At 31.6% G+C, this 22,080-nt stretch overlaps 2 pseudogenes; both read left to right on the plus strand.

The window, feature by feature from the left end:
* Positions 1-7,295: 7,295 nt before the first annotated feature.
* On the plus strand, positions 7,296-12,449 carry LOC111294671 (uncharacterized; annotated as a pseudogene).
* A 698-nt stretch (positions 12,450-13,147) lies between these two features.
* Positions 13,148-14,333, plus strand: LOC149514959 (cytosolic sulfotransferase 15 pseudogene; annotated as a pseudogene).
* The last annotated feature ends 7,747 nt before the right edge of the window (positions 14,334-22,080 follow it).

Here is a 22,080-nt window from a genome sequence, read left to right on the forward strand (position 1 = left end):
CATATTTTTTGCATCATCTTACTATTTAAATTTTTGGTATTATCTGAAATAATTCTCTTTGAAAGTTCATATGTCTAAATGATATCTCTCTTTATGAACTTGCAAACCACAGATCATGTCACACTTTCAAATTATGCTACTTTCACCTATTTTGTGAAATAGTCTATCATCACAAAAAATGAACCTATGCCCATTAAAAGTGTTTGAGGTAATAGGACCAATGACATCCATGTCTCACATCAAGAATGGTTAAGGTGGTGCCAAAACATGTAAAACAGATGGTGAAGCATGAATCTTGTTAGCATAGATCTGGCACTTGTAACATTTTTTAGCATAGTCAATGCAGTCGCTTTTCATTGTTAACTAATAGCACCTGCCCTCATAATCTGCCTAGTCATCATATGTTCATTTGTATGTACCCACATATTCTATCATGTACTTTTTTAATGATCTTCTTTCCTTCAACCTTATTTACACATCTCAACAATACTTGATCACGGTTCTTTTTGTACAAAACATCTTTATCTAGAAAGAAACTTATAACTAGTTTTTAGATAACTCTTTTATCATTCTCAGTTGCTTAGACGGGGTATTGTTTGTTTTTAATATACTATAAGATATCATAATACCAAGGCTTCCTATCATCTTTCTCTTCTATATTAGAGCAATGAGCTGGTACATCCTTGATATCTAGCTTGATGGGCTGAATATTGATATTATCACTAACTCAAACCATTACTACTAAAGTAGCCAAGGCATTAACAATTAGATTCTTTTCTTGAACTAAATGATCAAATTGAATATCTTTAAACTACTTGATTAACTCTAGGATATACTTATGATATGAAATAAGTTTTAAATCTCTTGTCTCTCATTCTCCTTTCAATTGATATATAACTAGAGTTGAGTCTCCAAACACTTTTAATGCTCTAACGTTTTTATCGATAGTAGCTTGTAAACTTATGACACATGCCTCATATTCAGCGATGTTATTTATATAATTGAAATTCAACGTCGCTGTTATATGATAGTATTGTTCTTTTAGAGAAATCAAAATTACCCTAATTTCATGTCCCAAAGTATTAGTAGCTCCATCAAAATACATTTTTCAATACTTTTTTCATGTTTTTCCTTCTTCAAGTGGAAACAGTCATCAAATCTTCATCAAAAAATTTTAACCTCATTGGCTAATAATCCTTAATAGCATGATCTGCGAGAAACTCGACTATAGCACTTCTTTTGATTGTTTTATAGCTTACATATATGATATCATACTTTAAGAGTATTACTTGCCATCTAGTAATTTTTTCAAACAAAAAAGGCTTTTCGAAGATGTATTTAATTGGATCTAGTTTTGTTATAAGCCAGGTGATATGATAAAACATATATTGTTTGAGTATTTTAGTAGTCCAAGCTAATGCCAACACATTTTTTTCAAAGAAGAATACTTTGACTCATATTCTATGAATTTTTTACTCAAATAGTAAATGGCTCTCTTTTTTTTGCTAGACTCATCTTGCTACCGTAACACACATTCCATTAAATTCTCATACACTATCAGGTATAAAATTAAAGTTCTCCTTGAAACAAATGATACTAATACTGAAGGATTTGATAAGTATTGTTTAATTTTATCAAAAGCCATTTGGTATTCCTCATTCCATTTTTCAGGGTTATTCTTGTAAAAAAGCTTAAATATGGGATCACACTTGTAGGTAAGTTGAGATATGAATTGAGAAATATAGTTTAATCTCCCCAAAAAACCTGAAACTTTTTTTGGTGTACTTAAGGGTGACAAATTTTCAATGGCTCGTATTTTGTCATAATCGACTTCAATGTCTCTTTCACTAACCACAAAGCTTGGCAACTTTTTTGATCTTGCCCTAAATGTACATTTTGCTGTATTCAACTTAAGCTGAAATTTTTTTAATATCTCAAATAGTTTTTTGAGATTGGTGACATGATCTTCGTCTTTCAAGATTTTGCTATCATATCATCCACATACATTTTAATCTTTTTGTGTATCATGTCATGAAAGAGCCTCACCATAGCTTTTTGATACATTGTCCCAGTATTCTTTAACCCAAAGGGCATGACTTGTAGCAAAATATCTCCTACATGGTCACAAAAATGGTCTTTTCCATATCATCTTTAGCCATCTTTATTTGGTTATACCTTGAGAACCCATCCATAAAGGAAAACATAAAATGCCTAGTAGTATTGTCTACAGTGTGTCAATATGAGGCAAAAAAAAGTTATCCTTTAGGCTAGCTTTATTCAAATTACGATAATCTATGCATATTTGTACCTTTTCATCTTTTTTAAGGACTAGTACTATATTGGCTACCCATTCTGGATATATGACCACTTGTATGAAAGCAACACCAAACTACTTCTTCACCTCTTCCTTAATCTTTAGTAGCATTTCAAGTTTCATTCGCGTTAATTTTTGTTGTACTAGTTTACATTTTGGTTTCAAAGGTAGTCTATGCTCTACTATTTCTTTACTAAGCCCTAACATATCCTAGTAAGACCAAGCAAACACATTCATAAATTCTTGAAGTAGATTTTTTAACTTTTTCTTGTCTATCGATGAAAGTGACATTCCAAATTTAACCTCTTTCTTATTCTTTTTATCTCTAAAATTCACCAATTCAGTTATCTCTTGATGAGGCTCAATTGGTTTACTTTCTTGCTCAATTAATCTAATTAAGTTTGGAAAGGTAACATACTCTTTATAATCATCTTCGTTATCAAGTTCATCAGTGTTAATCAATTTTTTAAAATTAACCCCTTGATTATTATTGTGATTATCTTTCAGTTTATTTAAGAACCTGAAATTGAATAAAATGGAATATGTTAGCAAGATGTGTTTAGAAAATGAAAAAATAAAAAAATGAAGGCACTAGAAGAAATGAATGAAAATGCATCATTCCTAATTTTTATTAAAATAATAATAAATAAATGGCCTAAATAAGAAAGACCACCCCAATGCCTTGGGCATAAGCTATTGGGATGTTCAATTACATTGAATTGGTTTCAATGGTAAAAGGTTTTTCGATAATGCTCCCATTGTTCAACTCATAATTTGACGAATAAGGGTGAACCCACGTTTCTTGCTCATGCCTCTTTTCATCTTCAATTGCATAGATGGATAATTCAACAAATGCCTCTTCCATGCTTTGTTCTAAATTTTTTTCTATAGTTGGGTACATGAACCCTCTAGGCCTAAAGGTATCATAGAGGTGTGGGATAATCATTAGTCTTGCTATCTTTCTTTCCCTCTTGTTTAATTGTCTAGGGGTCTATTTAGATTAATTCTATTAATAAAGATAAAAAATAATAAAAAATAAAATAGGAAAAACGAAAAAATAGGTGTTAAGTTTGTATGAAATTGTATGAGAAGTTTAAGTTGGAATAAAATTTAGAGTTAAAACTTAGAAATGACTAAAATCCTTTCTGATTTAGGGTTCTTGGATTTGAAACCCTATAAATACATGCTTACATAGAGGCTTGAGGGACACATAGAAAACATAGAGAAATACATATTGCATAGAAAAGCAAAAAGTAGTCAAAAAAGGGTTTGGAAGATTTTTGGGTTTTGAAAAAAAAAAAAGAGATTTTACTGTAAAAAAAAAGAGTAAATCAATAACTAACTAATATATTTTACTGTATAAAACATACTTAATTTTATTTAAAAAGATTTATTTGTATAAATTAGATAATATAAAGATATATGTGTATATTATATGTTACTTGAGAGGAAGCCATTGATTCATAATTGATTGAATTATAAATTCCATTTTAGTAAGGTTTCTCCATTGTTAACGATGCTTACGTGGAATTCTATTAAAAATAAAACTTTAATTCCATTCATACTAGTAATTAAATAATATTTATGTGGATGTACTAATAGGTTTGCATCCACTACTGGATCTGAGCAATATTTCAATAGATCCCACAATTAAATTTCATCCTTTCGATTCTAAGTTTCATATTACATAAAATGATCTTAAAATGTGATTTCTAAAATCTTATATAAATATATAAAAGCCAAAATTTTTGGCAAAAATGGAAAAAATCCTATATGAATAGCTTAAATGTTGACATGTGGACAGTGTTAAAAATCGCCACATAATATCTAATAAATGCATTTTATTTTATTTTATATATTTATAATTTAAAAATAATTCAAAAAACTAAATTGATAATATTTATGTTTTTATTATTAATCTTAAATCACTATCAATTCAATTTATGTTAAAAGTATTAAAATTTTAAAATTTTATTAATTTGACAAATTAAATCAATCAATATATAATTAATAATTTAATAAATGCTACAATTACAATTATAAAATAATTGATTCTCTAATCAATTATTTGATACATTTATATTTGATTAAATATAGTATCTATTTGAGTAATTGATGTATTTCATGTGTAAATATAGAAAGCAAATATATCAAATTAATTCTTCATAATTAAATTAATGAAATAAAATATTTTATTAATTTATATTTGATTGATAGATTTATATTTCATTAAATATGATTTTATTTGATAAAATATCAATGCACGGTGATTTCATTTGATAAAATATTAAGTGGATTTCATTTGATTTCATTTGTAACATTTTATAATTTTAAAATCTAGATATTAATGCATGTTGATTTAATATTTATTTTATTTTATTGCCATTATTAAATACAATAAATTTAATTTGTTTTATTATTCTAAATTAAGAGATTTCTAAATGTTAATAACAAAATAAAATATTTCAATATCAATTAACTTGCCATTATTAGACCATTATTCACTCACAATTTTTATTATTTCAATATTAACTTGCATAATTTAAAATTATCTTATTAACTAACCTACAACACACCTTTTGTATAAATAGCTCTAGGTGAATCATAATGCATCTTTAATCATTTTTCACTAATTTTATATATTTAGATCAATATTCAACTTTACTTTAATTTTCTCTATAATTTTCACTTTGTATCATTTATTAGTCTATGCTACTTAAATGTTATTATCTGTTTATACTTATATTTTATATTTTTTTAACTATAATATTAGCTCTCTTTTTTTAATTTTTTTTGTTGATGATTGATTTAAAAATAATTGGATATATACAGGGAAAGTCTTTCACCAGTAGAGTCACTATCATAAAAGTTGATACCACTTTTAGTTGGTACAATATGTCATATGGGTGTAACAAGAAACTATTTGAAATTGATAAGAAATTTTAATGTTATTCCTGTAATGTTGATGCCCTTAATCCAACTCCAAGGTAATTAGTATTTATATTTTTTATATTTGATACATCAAAAAAATTATTATTCCATGATGATAATAAAAGTATTTTAAATTATTATATTATATTTATAATTATATAATTTTTCATTTTTATAGGTACAAGTTGAATATTGAGACATATAATAATTATGGGAGGTGATGTTCACACTATTTAATATAGAAGTTAAAGATTTAATTAATAGAGATATTAACGATTTTTATGAAATATCTGTTAAGGTATTGAATTAAAAATTATTTTAATATTTTTTAATATTCAAATTAATTGAATGATATATTGAACTTATGATTTAGGAAAATAGAGATTCTAAAATCGAAGAGATATTTAGAGATTTCAAAGGTAAAATTTGTGTGTTCGAGACGAGGGCAACTGAATATAATCTTGAGATAAATAATACCAAACTTACAATGAATAAGGTGTATGATTTTGATCCTAAACTTGAATGTAAAAAATTATTGGAAAAGGTATGTATAAGCTTATTATAATGATTATATTTGTTATAAAGTTATATAATCTAGATTATAACTCAACTGTTGTCACATTACAGTTGTTGTTTTATCTATTTTTTCACCTCTATTTGTGAAATCTATTAGCTTAGTAAGTAAAATAATACCTACTTCAAGATAGTAAGAAACACTAGAGAATCAATTATTGCACCTTCACTTCAGTAACAACTTATGGAAGAATATCCCATGAAAAAAGTTTGTACGTGAGATTGGTTTTAAAGATAAAAATTTTAATTTCTTGAAATCGAAAATATTATCATTTTTTGTTTAGAGATTATTTGAATTTAATAAATTATAGTTTGAGTTTTTTTTTTTAGAACTGATAATAATTGCAAAAGTATATTCAATATGTAATTAATTAATTTTATTATATTAAAATATATAAAAATTTAAATAAATATGATTATATAAGTTATGAGTTGTTCATAAATTTCATAACTTATATAAATTTTAAAAAACTCATTTTTATATAAAATTTATTGATATATTAATATAGTTTTGTGCATCACACATATTTAAAACTAGTTTTATCTAATAATCCAATATCACATGATTTAATGCATATATGATAAATGAGTTTATCTATACTCAAAAAAATCTAATATGAATTATCATTAGTTTCTATATAGAGACAGAAATATTATATTTACTTACCTTAATTATAATTTAACTCTTTCAAAACAATCAATAAATTATTGAAAAAGAAGAAAAAAAAAAAGAATAGGCTGCTAGCTTTTGTGGCGTTCATTATATATATTGAATAGTACTTGAGAGGAAGTTATTGACTTATAATTCATTCAAGTATAAAGTCCTTTTTAGTAAGATTTCTCGTTGTTATAGATGGTTATGTAAAATTTTATTAGAAATAGAATTTTAATTCAATTCACGCTAAGAATTAGATAATATTTACGTAGATGTACTAATGGATTTGGATCCATTACTGGATCTGACTTATTTTCCAATAAATCTCATAATTAATTTTTTTTTATTTCAAGTTTCATAGTACATAAAATGATTTTAAAATTGAACTTTAGAACTTTTGTCTGATATTAGAATATCACATGATTTAGTTTATGTATGATAAACGAGTGTATCTATACTCAAACAATCTAGTACGAATTTTCATTAATTTCCACGTAGAGACAAAAATATTATATGTACTTATCTTAATTATAATTTAAATTATCCAAAATAATCAATAAATATTAAAAAAAAATGAGTAAAAAGAATAGGCCTTTAGCTTTTATGGCGCTCATTATATATACTCAAAATAATGATATTAAAAAGTGATTTTTAAAACTTTCGTTAGATAATAAAATATCATATGGTTTAATTCATGCACTTGTATCTCTATTTAAAGAATACAATATAATTTCTCATTAATTTTCACATAAAGACAATAATATTATATGTACTCATCTTAATGAAAATTTAATTCATTCAAAATAATCAATAAATTAGGCTTTAAGGTGTGAAAGAAAGAAAAATAAACCGTAGAAGAGGGCTCTCTCTTGGTGGAGCGTACCCCCCCAATATTTCTTTTGATACTCCATTAACAACGTATTAAAGATGGATCGTTACCAGAGAGTAGAGAAGCCGAAAGCAGAGACACCCATTGACGAGAATGAGATTCGGATTGCGAGTCAAGGCCGGATGCGTAGTTATATCACTTATGCCATGACTCTGCTCCAAGAAAGGGGCTCGAATGAAGTAGTCTTTAAGGCAATGGGAAGAGCCATCAACAAGACTGTGACTATTGTGGAGTTAATTAAGAGAAGAATTGCCGGTCTACATCAGATTTCATGGATTGGATCCACGGATATAACAGATATGTGGGAGCCTTTGGAGGAAGGACATCTTCCATTGGAGACCACAAGGCATGTGTCAATGATCACTATAACCCTTTCAAAAAAAGAACTGAATACGTCCTCTGTCGGGTACGTTCCTACATTTGGGTATGAGCCTCCACTACCACCTGATCAGGTGAAGGCATCCATAGAAGTTGATCAGGAAGGAGAGGGCTCACCTAATGGCCGTGGTAGGGGCCATGGTGGTAGAGGAAGGCCAAGGAGTAGAGGGAATGGTTTTGTCTCTGCTGAATATGAGGATGGAGGCTAGGACCGAAATCGTGGCTATGCTAGGGGTAGAGGTCGAGGAAGAGTGTTGCGCCTGAAGCAATAATCACAACAATACAGAAGCAATAGACAACAATCAATAATCAAATGCGCAGGAAAAATAAAGCACACCAAGATTTACATGAAAAACCCTCCAGTGTAGAGGGAAAAACCACGGACCACCAGAAAAATTTTCACTATCAAATAATAGTTATACAAAGTTCTTCTCTAGCTAAAACTAGAGCTAATCAACAATTAGAGAAACAATTGGAGAAGTCTCACCAAATAAGTGACTCAACAAATACACCCTGGATTTGTTCCTAGAGAGCTTCAAACCCGATCTTCACCGTTCAAAATGTATAACTCTGAATCATAAACCTCCTTACAAGGTTCCAACTCAATCGGACCACGGATCGACTTTCGTTTAACCAACTCTCCCTTCTCTTTTTTCTCTTTCTGCTTTTCTTGGCTTTTCTTCTTTCTTTGCTTGGTTGTCGACACACACCTAAAACAACCCCACCTCTTTTTTATTAAGTAGCTAGGGCTCTGTGTAAAATAAAAGATCAAGGCCCATGGCCTTTACTTGGTCCAAAACCATTTACATGGGACTGGACCCTATTTTCCTAACAATCTCCCCCTCTAGCCCCATTAAGAGGAGATTCATCACCATAGCAGTTTCATTTGGAACTTACCTTGGCCAGGGAACTCATTCCGGTCAAGTTACTGCAAAGCTCAAGCTTTTTCTTGGAAAGTTTAACAAGATCATAAGTACCATTCTTTCGCAATGACTCCATCTATTTTTTCATTGCTTTTAACCAGTACTCTCTATCCGGAGTAGCCTGCACATCTTGAAAGCTTTCTGACTCCCCTTCACTGGTAACTAAAATAAAATATGAACTTGAATACCTGGTAGATGGCCTGTGCTCTCTAGTAGATCTCCTGGGCTGAGACTCTACATCATTTGATGCTGAAGGTAGCTTTCTCTGCTCAACACTCTCAAGTAGAGAGGATTGCTCCCCCTGCTCAAAACTAATAGCATCTAGCTCATCACCAACTGTGGCTGGCTCATTCATATCCCCAAGTTCTGTTTCTGGCTCATTTTCACCATCTGTGGCTCTTTCTTGTGAAATCCCTGTCGATGTTGAAACATCACACTCAACAGTAACTCGTGTAGTCTTCTCATTTTTCTCAAGGTTTGCTATGGTTTCTTTTTCATGAAAGACCACATCTCTACTTCTGACTATCTTTCTCTTTACTGGATCCCATACCCTGTAGCCAAATTCCTCATCACCATATCCTACAAACACACACTGTGTAGCTTTACTATCAACTTTGACCTCTGCTCTTTTGGTACATGCATGAATGCTTTACACCCAAAAACTTTCAAGTGAAAGTATGAAGCATCTTTCTCTGTCCACACTTTTTCTGGAATGTCAAAGCCTAAAGGAACTGATGGTGACCTATTAAGTAAATAACAAGCTGTGTTGACTGCTTCACCCCAGAATGGCTTTGGTAATTTTGCTATCCTCAACATACATCTGACTTTTTTCACAATGGTGCGATTCATTCTTTCAGCTATACCATTATGCTGCGGTGTTCCAGGTTCTGTCCTCTCATGCCTGATCCCATGCTTTGAGCAATACTCTTCAAAGCCTTTAGATGTGTATTCCCCACCATTATCAGTTCGAATACACTTCAAGGGTAACCTTGTCATCCTTTCAACCATGGCATGAAATTTTTAAAAATACTGTAGTACCTGACTTTTGTATTTCAACAGATACACCCAAGTCTTACGTGAAGCATCATCAATAAAAGTAACAAAATATCTGCTACCACCTAATGACTCAACCTCAATGGGATCACATACGTCAGAATAAATTAATTCCAATCTATTTTTTTTTCTGAGAACTTTTACGAAAAGAAACTCTATGATGCTTACCAAACAAACAATAATCACATGAATCGAGAGACATACCTTTGGTCAAGGGAATGAGAGACTGCCTTGCCAAAACCTGTAACCCTTTTTCACTCATGTGTGCCAGCCTCCTGTGCCACAAGTTTGCTGAAGCATCATTTTCAATGGTATTTATCTGGTTACCGTTCAATTGCATCCATGTCTTATACATTGTGCAGCATAGTTTTCCCCTTGCAACTATCATAGATCTTTTGAGAAGCTTCCACTGTCCATTCTTTTGTCGGCTTTCATATCCCTCCTTATCAAGGACATTAATAGCAAGCAAGTTCATTCTCATATCTGGAATGTGTCTGACATCCTTCAAAGTCAACATGCAGCCTGTACTAGTTTGTACAACAATATCACCAATCCCAACAATCTGTGACACACTCTTGTTTTTCATCTTGGTACAACCAAAGTCTCCAGCTTTGTAAGTTGTAAACAACTCTCTTTTAGGAACACAATGATATGCCGCTCCTGTGTCAACTATCCACTCAATGTCGGGATCACTAACATGATTACAATCACCATGTGTACAAATCAAAGTAACTGAATCACTATCTGAATTCACTGCTGCAACATTGCCATCATCTGAACTCTTGCCTTTCTCATCTTTTCGCTCTTGCTTTAAGATTCTACAGTTTCGTTTTATATGACCCGTCTTACCACAATGGAAACACTTCACTTTACCTCTAGACTTGGATCTATGTTTAGACTTACCACGACCTTTTGAGTCTTGACCTTTGTCGATGTTTCTACCCCTGTTCTCTGTGACCAGAGCTTGATTTCCAGGGTCTACATCTTTTCACCTCACTTCTTCATTAAGCATACTGTCATTTACCATCTCCAATGTCATATTATAATCAGGAGCTAAATTAAGAACAGTCACAACTAAAGTATTCCAGTTGTCTGGCAATGAACCCAAAAGAAATAATGCCTTCATTTCATCATCCATCTTAAGTTCTATAGTAGTCATCCGATTAAATAAATCTTGAAAATCACTCAAGTGCTCTGTAATAGATCGTCCATCTCTGTACTGTAAAGTTGCAATCTTTTTAACAAGCATAACTTTATTCATACCTGTTTTTCTCTCATACAATGCTGCCAATTTTTTCCAAACAATGTGAGCATCTGACTCCTGCGCTACATGATGGAACACGCTGATATCAACCCATTTTTTGATTGTAGCCAGCGTCTTTCTACCTAGCTTCTTCCAGCTTTCATCTTTTATATCTGCTGGTTTAGTCGAATCACCCAATACTGGCTCATACAAATCTTTGCAGTATAGATGATCCTCTATCATAGGCTTCCAAATTGAATAATTTGATGCTGTCAATTTTATCATGGAACCTGTATCACCCTCCATGATCTCAAACAGAATTTACTTCTATCCTGGGTTGCTTCTGTATCGATGTTTCAAAATAACCCTTGCTCTGATACCACTTGTTGTGCCTGAAGCAATAATCACAATAGTACAGAAGCAATAGACAACAATCAATAATCAAATGCGTAGGAAAAATAAAGCACACCAAGATTTACGTGGAAAACCCTCTAGTGTAGAGGGAAAAACCATGGGCCACCAAAAAAATCTTCACTATCAAATAATAGTTATACAAAGTTCTTCTCTAGCTAAAACTAGAGCTAATCAACAACTAGAGAAACAATTGGAGAAATCTCACCAAATAAGTGACTCAACAAATACACCCTGGATTTGTTCCTAGAAAGCTTCAAACCCGATCTTCACCGTTCAGAATGTATAACTCTGAATTATAAACCTCCTGACAAGGTTCCAACTCAATCGGACCACAGATCGACTTCCGTTTAACCAACTCTCCCTTCTCCTTTTTCTCTCTCTGCTTTTCCTGGCTTTTCTTCTTTCTCTGCTTGGTTGTCGACACACACCTAAAACAACCCCACCTCTTTTTCATTAAGTAGCTAGGGCTCTGTGTAAAATAAAAGATCAAGGCCCATGGCCTTTACTTGGTCCAAAACCACTTACATGGGACTGGACCCCATTTTCCTAACAAAGAGGATGTGGTTTCCGTGGCCGTGGACGTGGAGGATACAATGGACCTCAGTTTGATAGGCAGCAAGATGGAGGGTACAATTATGAAGCCCCTCCCCAAGGTGGCCGTGGTCATGGCCGCGGCAGGGGATATCGTGGAAGGGGTCGTGGGTTTAGATCAAATGAACCGAGCCAGGCAGCTGCATGAGGTGGTGGCAGTCTAATGAAAATGATGGTGTCGTATGCATGTCAAGTTATATGTTTATGATTTGTTATGTTGTCCTCTATTTATTTTTTTTCCTATGGAGTCATCACAACCATTTTAGCTTTAGGGTGTGCTCAATTTTTCTTCTTTGTTAATCACTAGCAGTTTAACTTTCCGAAGTGTCCATGTTCATCAGTAGTCATGGTAGACTAGCATAGTTGCATCTTTGTTTCTAGTGCAGCTGCCTCACGTCAGAGGAGTCAGATACTCATCTTTTTTTTTTTTTTTTGGGTTTATCATGTAGCCAAGGCTGATATGTTTGAACAATTGTAACTTACATTTGACAGAAAAAATTTTCCTTTACTAAAAATAAATAAATAAATAAATTATTTAAAAAATAAAAGAAAGAAAACGAGCTAACCTAAGCTTTGTGACGTTCATTATTTATATTGAATAACAATTGCAAAAAAGTCATTGATTCATAATTCATAGAAGTATAAGCTCCTTTTTAGTAAGGTAATTTCTTATTATTATAAATACTTATGTGATATTCAATTAAAAGTAAAATCTTAATTCAATTCATGTTAGAAATTAGATAATATTTATGTGAATGTACAAATGAATTTGTATTCACTTGATCTGACTCATACTCTAATAAATCTCATAATTAAATTTTATCCATTCCATTACAAGTTTCATATCGCATAAAATGATATTAAAAGGTGATCTTTAAAGCTTTTGTCAGATAATAAAATATCACATAATTCAATCTGTGCATGATAAATATGTGTATTTTTATTCAGAAAATTCAGTTTAAATTTTTTTAAATTCTTACAATCAGATAGAAATATTATATATTCTCATCTTAATGATAATTTAATTCTTCCAAAATAATCAACACATTATTTAAAAAATAAAATAGAGAGGAAGAGCCCATCTAACTTTTGTAATGTTCATTATATATGTTGAGTAACACTTGAGTGGAAGTCAATGATTCATAATTCATTGCGGTATAGATTCCATTCTAGTAACGCTTCCCCCATTGTTCTATCTTCAATTTTCTGATGGAGACAACAGAAATCTGCAAGAACAATAATGTTTTATCAGCAAGGCAAGGAGATCAAGAAGAGTCATGGGATGATGAATTCCAAGAATTGGTGCAAACCCTCCCCAAAAAGAAATACTGGTATGGAGGTTCTCATTATTTCTACTAAGGTTTTTGGTGTCCTTCCAGGTGTTTAAAGCCATGCTTTCTTTCCAAAAACATTTCCAAGCACTTGATAATGATATTATTCTTGCAACTGCCCCCAAATGTGGCACTACTTGGTTGAATCATTGATTTTTACCTTAGTAAACTGCAATCATTTTGCCCTTGAAGGCAACCCTTTGTTGAGTTCAAATCCTCACAAACTTGTACCCTTTTTTGAGTTTGATGTATGCTTGGGAAACCCTTCTCCATATCTTGAAAACAACACTTGTAATCCAAGGATTTTCTCAACCCATATTTCATATGCTTCTTTGCCAACCTCCATTGTTAAAGATTCCAACTGCAAAATTGTGTATGCATGTAGAAATCCATTGGACATGTTCATATCTTATTGGCATTTTACTGACAAACTTCGACCTGAAAATGTGAAGCAAATATCACTAGATGAAGCTTTCGAGAAGTTCTGTCAAGTAATTCATAGCTTCGGGCCTTTATGTGATCATGTTTTGGGGTATTGGGAGGCAAAACAAAACAATCCCATCAAAATCTTGTTTGTAAAATATGAAGATCTCAAGGAAAACATCGTTTCTCACACAAAGGAGTTGGCGGAGTTCTTGGGGTTTCCATTCTCTGAAGAGGAAGAGAAACAAGGAATAGTTGAAGAAATTGTCTAATTGTGCAGCTTTGAGAACTTGAAAGAATTAGAGGTGAACAAGAGTGGCAAACACCCTTTTGGGACCCCAAACAAGGCCTACTTTCGGAAGGGAGTGGTGGGAGATTGGAGCAATTATCTCACACCTTTGATGGTGGAACGTTTCCATAAACTTATTCACGGAAAGTTGGATAAGTCTGGTTTAACATTCAATTTGTATTGCGAACCCAACAAGGATGCTTTTGCTTAATCGATACTTATGTCTCGTTTAGATGTGGTTCGGTAATAAAATGTTAAACTTTTAATTATCATGTTTTAAATTTTGACAATGTCAAAAACAAAAAATAATTGTGTCATTTGCTCATTTCGCCTTTTCTTATTTTACTCTTAATTAATAAATTTCTTATTTTCCTTAAATGTGCAATTTAAATTGATTGTTTAAACCTTTTCTTCCAACTTATTATTTGTGTCTTTATTTCATTCGTATATCTAAAATTTTATTAATAAAATACATGAAAATTATATGTACAATAAATATTAATTTAAAAAGCACTTAAAAATTATTTCTCTACACAAGTAGGCCTCCAAAGGAAAAATTAAAGCCTGGCTTAATACGACCTTACTTAAAGAGGGTCTGTGCTATTGGTTGGATCCAGGTTGAGGCAATAAGGGCAACTGCCCCCTTGAAATTTTGAAAATTAATTTTCATTATTAATAAGTTATTTAAAATTTTAATAAATTTTGTATTTTACCCCAATAAAATATAAAAAAGTTAGAAAAATTATGAGAAATAAATCTAAAATTTTTATTTTTTTATCCCATTAATTGTAGAAGAAATACTCTAAGTATAAGTTTCATTGGTGGATACACCTTTTATATTAAGGTGTCCATCAACATTCCAACAATTAAAAAATATAAAAGTTTAAGAGGAAATTCTTGTCAGGCAAAAAACCTCCAATCAGTCAAACTAATGAATGCTAAATCAAACGATCAATCAATCATACAAAAGATAATTTAATATGATTCAATCCAATTGACCTACATCTACAGATAAAAAAAATTTATTAGTTGTAGAGAATTACAAATATACATTAAATCAATCTCACTCAATAATTAATACATACAAGTCCTCGTAATATTTTTTAATCTTATGGAGTATTCTCAACCTAAGCAAATACATACTCATGTGCACCACATGCACCATATTTATGTAGACCCTCTAAATCTCTTCTAGTCCACTCACAAACATTCAAACATACACACCCATAAGATGTAATTCTCTTACATCTTTTTTTTTCATATTTAATCTTATAGAGACTTTACCTATTTATAAGCATACAAATTTGCCTATTAAAAATTATTTTTTCTTAGAATTCTTCTTTTGTAAGTCTTCTTATCCATCAAGTAATATCTAATCAATTTCAAACAAATTTATTATGGGATTTGAGTCACTATTGGTAACAATATTCACATTGACTAAAATTCCATTAATCATTTGTTTTCATGCTAAACATCTTTGGCTCTACTTGTAATGGAAATCTCGTAATCATCTTCTCTTTTGTGTCTTTAAATTTCATGCAAATCAATCCTCAAAACATGAACTTAAACTTTCTTATTGAATCGAACTCCTCTGATCTTGCCTTTTCTCGCGGCTCAAGCCATATTCTGATACCACTTGTTAGACAAAAAGCCTCCAATCAATCAAACCAACAAAAGTAAAATCAAACGATCAATTAATCACACAATAGACAACAATCTAATGTGGTTTAGGTTAATTGACCTACATTTATGGATAAAAAAAAAGATCTACAAGTTGTAAAAAATTATAAATATATATCAAATCAATTTTACTCAATAATTAATATCCATAGGCTCTTTTAATTTTCTCTAGTCTTATGAGTATTCTCAACCCAAGCAAACACATACCTATGTACACCCTATGCACAATACTTAAGTGAATCCTCTCAGTCTCCTTTAGTTCATTCACAAAAATTTAAAAATACACACCCATAAGATGTAATTCTCCAATAGTCCTATAGGGTGTCTATTCCATAAAACCCTATAACTTTCTTACATATTTTTCTCATGCCTAATCCTATAAAGACTTCACATATTTATAAGCATACAAACTTGCCTATTAAGAATCCATTTTCACTTAGAATTCTTCTATTGCAAGTCTTCCTATCCATCAAGTAATATCTGATCAATCTCAAACAAATCTGTTATGGGATTTGAGTCACTATTCTCAATAAATTTTAAATGGACACTTCTAAAATTTTCTCATGAACACTTTAAAAATTGAAAAATAAGAAAATTTACAAAAAAATTTTCATTAAACACCTTGAAAATTTTCTATCGATACCTGTTTCATCAATAAATTTGATAAATTCATCGCTAAATTTTTATAGATATTATAAATGGACACAACTGAAAAATTCTTGGATCTGTTATTGATGAGTTTTCTGAAATATTAAAAAAAATAACAAGATAATTGAATAAAGTAATGGTTCACAATGAAAATATAAAATTATAGTATTAGTAGGTAATTTAATAAATTTGCCCTTATTGAGTATAAATTCTAAATCCATCGCTAAGCTTGTACCTCAATGTCCTTTAGCACAAAAACTTACTCAATAATTCGAGACAAAATGAAAATTTAAAGTGAATTGTGTAAATTATTTTATAAGTAATTTAATAAAAATTTTAAATTAAAAAAATTAATAATATAATAAAAATACCATTTATAATTCAAGTTTGGTAAATACCTATTTAACGGTATAAATTCTATCAAAATTTTATACATTTGATTTATGTAAAAAAATCTTTCAATATATCACTTTTAATTTTTTATTTTAATTTTAATTTAATTATTTTTAATAAATAATTTTATAAATAATTTATTAATTAATTATTTAATTATACTTTTAACTGACAGGAATCTTCAATTGATTGAATTGGATCCTTTTGGCCTAACGCAGAGCATGGTCGTGCATGATGGGTGTCTTTTAGTTTTATTAGTTTATGGTTCGTTTACGCTGGGTATTGGATATCTGTCTCTTTGAGAGCTACTTTATTTATGTGCTAGCTGGAATTGTTTTAGCTTGCCAGATAAATAATTTTTAATTAGTGATTATATTTCATATGCACAGTATTTATTATTTCATAATTTTAAAATTCTTTTTCCTTCCTACTTTTCAATTGGTCAAGGGTCGTGCAATTATGTTGAAGATGTGAATGTGTCTTTTGCTCTACACTTGTGTGGACTGTTCCTTTCGGCCTAGGATGAAAATGACATTTAATCATGAGTTGTGACTTTAAATTAAATATTACTTTTTAAAGTTGGGATATCCAATGATCTAAGTTGTAAAAGAAAAAATTAAAAATTTAAACGAATAAATTAATAAAACTTAATAAATAAATCAAACTTATAAATTCACTAATTTCCTCTAAAATTTTCATAATCTAATTGGCTCATCTAGTAATTCTAAATTAATAAACAAAAATGAAAGGAAGATTTCATTTTTTATATTATTCAAGTAGTTCATGTTGCGCCTGAAGCAATAATCACAACAATACAGAAGCAATAGACAACAATCAATAATCAAAGACGCAGGAAAAATAAAGTACACCAAGATTTACATGAAAAATCCCAGTGTAGAGGAAAAAAATCACGGACTACCAGAAAAATTTTCACTATCAAATAATATGTATACAAAGTTCTTTCCTAACTAAAACTAGAGCTAAACAACAACTAGAGAAAATAATTGGAGAAATCTCACCAAATAAGTGACTCAACATATACACCATAAATTTGTTCCTAGAGAGCTTCAAACCTGATCTTCACCGTTCAGAATGTAAAACTTTGAATCATAAACCTCATGACAAGGTTCCAACTCAATCGGACCACGAATCAACTTCCGTTCAACCAACTCTCCATTCTCTTTTTTCTCTCTACTTTTCCTGGCTTTTCCTCTTTCTCTACTTAGTTTTCGACACATACTTAAAACAACCCCACCTCTTTTTTATTAAGTAGCTAGGGCTTTGTGTAAAATGAAAGATCAAGGCCCATGGCCTTTACTTGGTCCAAAACCACTTACATGAGGTTGGATTCCATTTTCCTAACAATCTCCCCCTTCAGCCCCATTAGGAAGAGATTCGTCACCATAGCAGTTTCATTTGAAACTTACCTTGGCCAAAAAACTCATTCCGGTCAAGTTACTGCAAAGCTCAAGCTTTTTCCTGGGAAGTATCTTAGTTAACATATCTGCTATATTTTTATCAGTATGAACTTTCTTCAACAACATCTGCTGTTCTTCAATCATTGAATGTAACCAATGATATCTAACATCAATGTGCTTTGTTCTAGCATGGTACATGATATTCTTACTCAAATCTAAAGTACTCTGGCTATCACAAAATACCATATACTCTTTCTGATTCAATTTCAATTCAAGAAGAAAACGTTTCATCCAAAGCATTTCTTTACATGCTTCAATTACTGCAATATACTCAACCTCTGTAGTTGACAAAGCAACACACTTCTGTAATTTAGATTGCCAAGATACAGCTCCTTCTGTAAAAGTGAACAAATACCCTGAAGTAGATTTTCTACCATCAAGATCGCCTGTCATGTCAGTATTCGTAAATCCTTCTAGAACTGGTTGTGAAACTCCATAAGTTAAGCACATTTTTGAGCTACCCCTCAAATATCTAAAAATCTATTTCACTGCTTTCCAGTGAACTTTTCTTCGATTAGAAAGAAATCTGCTCACTACACCAATTGCATGAGCAATGTCAGGCCTTGTACAAACCATAAATACATTAAAGAATTGACTGTAGAAGAATAAAGAATACTAGACATAGCTAGTTGCTCTTCCTTAGACACTAGACAAGATTTATTACTTAGATGAAAATGGTTAGCAAGTGAACTACTAACTGATTTAGCATGTTGCATGTTGAATCTACCAAGCACTCGTTCAACATACTTTTCCTGTGACAACCACAGCTTTCCAGCTTTCTTATCCTGGATAATGTCCATACCAAGAATCTGCTTTGCTGGACCTAAATCTTTCATATCAAAGGACTTAGAAAATTGTTCTTTTAACTTGCAAACCATACTAGCATCTTGTCCTACAATCAACATATTATCAACATATAATAATAGGATAATGAAATTACCATTAGGGAATTGTTTAACATACACACAAGAATCCGTTGCTATTCTTTTATAGCTATGACTCACCATAAAAGAATCAAACTTCTTATACCACTGTCACAGAGCTTGTTTCAAGCCATACAATGCAAATCACCATGCAAAAATGCAATTTTAATATCAAGTTGCTTAAGCTCAAGATTCAAACTAGCTGTCAATCCCAGTACCACTCGAATAGAACTCATCTTTACAACTGGGGTAAAAATCTCATCAAAATCGATGCCTGATTTCTGAGAAAAACCTTTTACTACCAATCAAGCATTGTACCTTACTAATTTGTCACCATCTTTTTTCAACTTGAACACCCATTTATTCTTTAATGGCCTCTTCCCTGTTGGAAGTTTAACAAGATCATAAGTACCATTTTTTCGCAATGACTCCATCTCTTCTTTCATTATTTTTAACCAGTGCTCTCTATCCGGAATAGCCTGTACATCTTAAAAGCATTATGGCTCCCCTTCACTGGTAACTAAAATAAAATCTAAACTTGGATACCTGATAGATGGCCTGTGCTCTCTAGTAGATCTCCTGGGCTGAGACTCTACATCACTTGATGCCGAAGGTAGCTTTCCCTGTTCAACACTCTCAGGTAAAGAGGATTGCTCCCCTTGCTAAAAACTAATAGCATCTAGCTCATCACCAACTGTGGCTGGCTCATTCATATCTTCAAGTTATGTTTCTTGCTCATTTCTACCATCTGTGACTCTTTCATATGGAATCTCTATCGATGTTGAAACATCACACTTAACAGTAACCCGTGTAGTCTTCTCATTTTTCTCAAAGTCTGTTATGGTTTCTTTTTCATGAAAGACCACATCCCTACTTCTGACTATCTTTCTCTTTACTGATCCCATACTCTGTAGTCAAATTCTTCATCACCATATCCTACAAACACACACTGTGTAGCTTTACTGTCAAGCTTTGATCTCTGCTCTTTCAGCACATATATGAATGCTTTACACCCAAAAACTTTCAAGTGAGAGTATAAAGTATCTTTTCCTGTCCACACTCTTTCTGGAATGTCAAAGCCCAAAAGAATTAATGGTAACCTATTAAGTAAATAACAAGCTGTGTTGACTGCTTCACCCTACTGCTTCACCCCAGAATGACTTTGGTAATTTTGCCATCCTCAACATATATCTGACTTTTTTCACAATGGTACGATTCATTCTTTCAACTATACCATTATGCTGTGGTGTTTCAGGTTCTGTCATCTCATGCGTGGTCCCATGCTTTGAGCAATACTCTTCAAAGCCTTTAGATGTGTATTCTCTACTATTATTAGTTCGAATACACTTTAAGGGTAACCCTGTCATCCTTTCAATCATGACATGAAATTTTTGAAAATACTATAGTACCTGACTTTTGTATTTCAACATATACACTCAAGTCTTATATGAAGCATCATCAATAAAAGTAACAAAATATCTGCTACCACCTAATGACTTAACCTCAATGGGATCACATACGTCAGAATAAATTAATTTCAATCTATTTTCTTTCTCTGAGAACTTTTACAAAAAAAAACTCTATGATGCTTACCAAACAAACAATAATAACATGAATCGAGAAACATACATTTGGTCAAGAGAATGAAAGACTGTCTTGCCAAAACCTGTAACCTTTTTTCACTCATGTGTGCCAGCCTCTTGTGCCACAAGTTTGCTGAAGCATCATTTTCAACGGTATTTACCTGGTTACCGTTCAATTGCATCCATGTCTTATACATTGTGCAGCATAGTTTTTTTCTTGCAACTACCATAGATTCTTTGAGAAGCTTCCACTGTCCATTTTTTTGTCGACTTTCATATCCATCCTTATCAAGGACATTAATAACAAGCAAGTTCATTCTCATATCTGAAATGTGTCTAACATCCCTCAAAGTCAACATGTAGCCTGTACTAGTTTGTACAACAATATCACCAATCCCAACAATCTGTAACACACTCTTGTTTCTCATTTTGGTACAACCAAAGTCTCTTACTTTGTAAGTTGTAAACAACTCTCTCTTAGGAACACAATGATATGTCGCTCTTGTGTCAACTATCCACTCAATGCCGAGATCACTAACATGTTACAATCACCATGTGTACTAATCAAAGTAACTGAATCACTATATGAATTCACTACTGTAATATTACCATCATCTGAACTTTTACCTTTCTCATCTTTTCACTCTTGCTTCAAGATTTTATAATTTCGTTTTATATGACCTGTATTACCACAATAGAAACACTTCATTTTACTTCTAGACTTGGAACTATGATTAGACTTACCACGATCTTTTGAGTTCTGACCTCTGTCGATGTTTCTATCCCTATTCTCTATGACCAAAGCTTGATTCCCAAGGTCTACATCTTTTCACCTTGCTTCTTCATTAAGCATACTGTCCTTTACCATCTCTAATGTCACCTTATAATCAGGAGTTGAATTAAGAACAATCACAACTAGAGTATTCTAGCTATCTGACAATGAACCCAAAAGAAATAACGCCTTCATTTCATCATCCATCTTAAGCTCTATAGTAGTCATCCGATTAAATATATCTTGAAAATCACTCAAGTGCTCTGTAACAGATCGTCCATCCCTATACTGTAAAGTTATAAGCTTTTTAACAAGCATAACTTTATTCATACTTATTTTTCTCTCATACAATGCTGCCAATTTTTCTCAAACAATGTGAGCATTTGATTCTTGCGCTACATGATGGAACATGCTGATATCAACCCATTTTTTGATTGTAGCCAGTGTCTTTCTACCTAGCTTCTTCCAGCTTTCATCTTTTTATATTTGCTGATTTAATCGAATCACCTAATATTGGCTCATACAAATCTTTACAATATAGATGATCTTCCATCATAGGCTTCCAAATTGAATAATTCGATGCTGTCAATTTTATC

Source organism: Durio zibethinus, chromosome 14 (genome assembly GCF_047325235.1).
Source record: "Durio zibethinus cultivar Kanyao isolate XHJ-2024 chromosome 14, ASM4732523v1, whole genome shotgun sequence".
NCBI lineage: Eukaryota > Viridiplantae > Streptophyta > Magnoliopsida > Malvales > Malvaceae > Durio > Durio zibethinus.